Consider the following 4780-nt stretch of genomic DNA (forward strand, 5'->3'; position numbering starts at 1 on the left):
TCATAGTTTAACACATCAGTCCGGTTCTAAAAAACACATGGTTTCACAACACCCAGCAACAAGCTCTAGCCACAGTTCCTGCAGCAACTTTATTATATTCACACATTCCAACTGAAACATTTGCTTTATTCTCCAGGATTACAGAAAAATTGAAAGTAGAAAAATCAGGTAAATTTTGTTCACCGGATTACTGTTCAGCACTGCAGTTTCTTTCTTTGTCTTTAGATATGTAAAAGTGTAGCTTCAGTTTGTTGAACTGATTAAGAACCCTGTTCACACAGGAACTAATGGAAACCCACCTTCTGTCAGAAAATTGGAGTATCTTCTGATGGTCTGGTAGTCACAGAAGGGTCAAGTGACAGGGTGTGTGGGATCGGGGGATGATGGGTGACACTGAAAGAGGTCAGGCGATGGTCAGAGAGACTTGGTGATGGAGTGATAAGATGTTAGGTGTGAGAAGCTTCTCAGACTCTGAACTTCCACAATGCTGAGCTCAGCCAAACTGGGACAAAGCACCCTTGATTAATGAGGAGTCAGTGGCCCCCGGCGATCACCTTCTGCAGGTGTATTTACCCACTTTATCACGAAGTTCCTTGGATTTGACACCATAAATTATAGGGTTGAGCATGGGGGGAACAAGGAGATAGAAGTTAGCGACGGTGACATGTACATGGGAAGCAATTCCTTGACCAAACCTCTGTGTCAGGTAGGAGAAGAGGGAGGGAGTATAAGACATCAGCATCACACAGATGTGGGATGTGCAGGTGTTAAGGGCTTTCTGGTGGGCTTTCTTGAAGGAGATTGTGAGGATGGCCCTGATGATCAGAACATAGGACAGGGCAATGAGCATCAGGTCTGACGCATTGACTACGATTGCTATCACCAAGCCGTACATCCTGTTAACTGTAATGTCCCCTCATGACATCTTTGCCACAGCCATATGCTCACAGTATGTGTGGGGAATAATGTGGTTAGCACAGAATGGCAGCCTGCTGAGGAGCACGGGCAAGGGCAGAACAACGAGAACAGCTCTTATCAAACCCACTAGACCTAGCTTAGCTATCCGTGAGTTGGTGAGGATGGTGGCATATCTCAGAGGGTTACATATGGCAATGTAGCGATCAAAGGCCATTGTCACAAGGATGGCTGACTGCATAGCAAAAACTGCATGAAGGAAGAACATCTGGGTGAGGCAGCCACCCACAGTAATACTGGTCAAATTGAACCAAAATATACACAGTGCCTTTGGCACAACGGAGGTAGACATGCCAATGTCTGTGATCGCCAGCATGCAGAGAAGCAGGTGCATTGGTTTGTGCAGGGTCTGCTCTTTGCTTACAACAAACAGAACCATGACATTTCCCAATAGGTTGATAATGCAGAACATAGAGAAAGGGATGGAAATCCAGATATGGGCAGCTTCCAGGCCAGGGATGCCTATTAGGATAAATGGTGAAGGTTCAGAGGGGGTGAGGTTGAAAGCTGCCATGAGGAGTTCGATACGTCGATTGTGCTCAGAAATGCTCAAGGTGCCTGTGAAGGAAGAGAAACACAGCAAGGGGGGGTTATACAGTTTATAAGAATTAGCACGGTAAATATGTTATAGGCATTTAGAAAGTGGTGTGTGCAGTGAGGTGCGAACATTTACAGATGGCACCAGATTACTTAGGTCATAGTCAAGTCCAGAGACGTCCTCAGAAGGCACTACCCAAGCCAGATAAATGGGCGGCATGATGGCATATAAACTTGGATGTCAATATCTGCAACGTGTATGCCATAGGATGGAAAATATTGAACTCCTCAAACATCTTACGAGGTTCTAAATTTGACTATATGAATTCAGTACAGGAACCTGGGTGCCATTGTACACAGCTTTGGGAAGCACTACTCACAGTGCAAGCAAAGCAGAAACTAAGTATAACATTGGGATCCAGGAGGAGTTGGCTGAGGAATCCTACAGAAAATACAATGCCATGAGATCAGTCAGTCGTTTTTTCACCCTCCTCTGGACTCCTCTGTGTAGTACTGCGTTCCCGTCTCACACAGGATATTGCAGAGATAGAGGGGTTCACGGAAGAGCAACGAGAATGATCAAGTGACTGGGGAAACTCTCATATGGAGAGAGGTTGAAAGGACTGGGATCATTACCTTACAAAGGAGATGAATAAGAGGGGACATGAGAAAAGTCTTTAAATTACTGACTAGTAGAGAGGTTTCAGAGGTATGACTGGTAGAGTGTAGATGGAGAACATGGTTTCCCTGTCTGATAACACAAGATCAAGAGGATATTCAATTAAATTGAGATGTGGCAAATTCAAAACAGATCCATAAAATGCTTTCTCCACTCAATGCCTAAATAGATTGTGGAACTCATTGTCACAAGACATAGTTGGGGCCATGCAAGGATCAGGAAGTGTTTGGACATTTACATAGATACTGAGCCTATCCAGTTACAATATTTACAGCAACATAAATATTTTGGAAAGCCTATATGCCAATGTGTTTCAGGGACAAGCCAATCTCTAGCTGTTAGGCATTAGGGTGACAACCTCATGATGGTTAGGTCATCCCCTCATCTACCCACTGCTGGGTTTCTTACACCTTGTACTGCAGCACCTAGGGCTCTCACTGTCAGAAAGAGGACACTGGACTAGATGTACCGTAGATCTGATCCACGATGCAGTTCCTGTGTTGGAAGGGACCGAAGTTTCCCTAATGGAAACAGACATTATCATGCTGGGTTATAACTTTGTACTCAAGAGAATGGGCACTAGGAGAGCAAGGGTTGTGGTATTTCGGGCTATAGGTTACAGGTGGTAATTGACAAGTTTAAGCAGAGACATTTGTCAGCAACTCCGGTGCTTACCCTTCTCATGCCTGAATACCGATGAAGTTTGCAGATGACACAAAACATAGGCGATGGTAAATAATGAAGAGGAAAGTTCACTGATTCAGAGCGATCTGGGTTGATTGGCAAACTGGGTCGAAGCACCCAGTATGTGTTCTAATGTTAGATAGCTACATCTAGGAACAAAGAATGTAGGCAATGCTCACACGATGGGGGGATATCGTGGGAAGCGCACTGACTCTGAACTAGATTTGGGGGCAGGAAGGGATAATTTGCTAAACATGAGCTCCCAGTGTGACCATGTGGCCAAAACAGCCTGAGATGATAACCAGGGGAATCTAAAGGAGAGGTAGAGAAGTTATTTTACCTGTATATTTGGCACTGGAGTGACAGCTGCTGGAATCCTGTGTCCAGTTCTGGTGCCCATGGTTAAAGATGGATGTTGATACACTGAAGAGAGTTCAGAGAAGAATCACAAGAATTAATAAAAGATTAGAAAACCTGCCATATAGTGATAGACTCAGAGATCTCAATCTGTGTAGTTTTAAAAAAATGGTTAAGGAGTGACTTGATAACAGTCTGGAACTACTGACATGGGTACATGAAGAGAACGCCGATTCTGGGCCCGGGAAACAAGCACAGACTGGTGGGACTGCATCGTGTTGCAGGTGTGGGACGATTCCCAGTGGCTGCGAAACTTTCGCATGCATAAGGGCACTTTCATGGAACTTTGTGACTTGCTTTCCCCTGCCCTGAAGCGCCAGAATACCAGGATGAGAGCAGCCCTCACAGTTGAGAAGCGAGTGGCGATAGCCCTGTGGAAGCTTGCAACGCCAGACAGCTACGGGTCAGTCGGGAATCAATTTGGAGTGGGCAAATCTACTGTGGGGGCTGCTGTGATCCAAGTTGCCAGGGCAATGAAAGACCTGGTGATATCAAGGGTAGTGACTCTGGGAAATGTGCAGGCCATAGTGGATAGCTTTGCTGCAATGGGATTCCCAAACTGTGGTGGGGCCATAGACGGAACCCATATCCCTATCTTGTCACCGGAGCACCAAGCCACCGAGTACATAAACCGCAAGGGGTACTTTTCAATGCTGCTGCAAGCCCTGGTGGATCACAAGGGACGTTTCACCAACATCAACGTGGGATGGCCGGGAAAGGTACATGATGCTCGCGTCTTCAGGCACTCTGCTCTGTTTCGAAAGCTGGAGGAAGGGACTTTCTTCCCGGACCAGAAAATAACCGTTGGGGATGTTGAAATGCCTATCGTGATCCTTGGGGACCCAGCCTACCCCTTAATGCAAGGCTCATGAAGCCGTACACAGGCAGCCTGGACAGGAGTCAGGACCTGTTCAACTACAGGCTGAGCAAGTGCCGAATGGTGGTGGAATGTGCATTTGGACATTTAAAAGCGCGCTGGCACAGCTTACTGACTCGCTCAGACCTCAGCGAAAAGAATATCCCCATTGTTATTGCTGCTTGCTGTGCGCTCCACAATATCTGTGAGAGTAAGGGGGAGACATTTATGGTGGGGTGGGAGGTTGAGGCAAATCGCCTGGCCGCTGATTACGCGCAGCCAGACACCAGGTCGGTTAGAGGAGCACAGCAGGGCGCGGTGCGCATCAGAGAAGCTTTGAAAACCAGTTTTGTGACTGGCCAGGCTACGGTGTGAAACTTCTGTTTGTTTCTCCTTGATGAACCCTCCGCCCCCCCCCCACCCGGTTCACTCTACTTCCCTGTACACCAACCACCCCACCCTCCCCTCCCCCCTTCGAGCACCGCTTGCAGAGGCAATAAAATCATTGTTACTTCACATTCATGCATTCTTTATTAATTCATCACACAACTAGGGGGATAATTGCCAAGGTAGCCCAGGATGGGTGGGGGAGGAGGGAAGGAAAAGGACACACTGCGGTTTAAAACTTTAAC

General features: G+C 46.8%; 1 pseudogene; it reads right to left on the minus strand.

Moving 5' to 3' along the window:
* Positions 1–550: 550 nt before the first annotated feature.
* LOC135895304 (olfactory receptor 52P1-like) lies at positions 551–1489 on the minus strand (annotated as a pseudogene).
* Positions 1490–4780: the final 3291 nt, after the last annotated feature.

This window comes from Emys orbicularis, chromosome 1 (genome assembly GCF_028017835.1).
Source record: "Emys orbicularis isolate rEmyOrb1 chromosome 1, rEmyOrb1.hap1, whole genome shotgun sequence".
Lineage (NCBI taxonomy): Eukaryota > Metazoa > Chordata > Testudines > Emydidae > Emys > Emys orbicularis.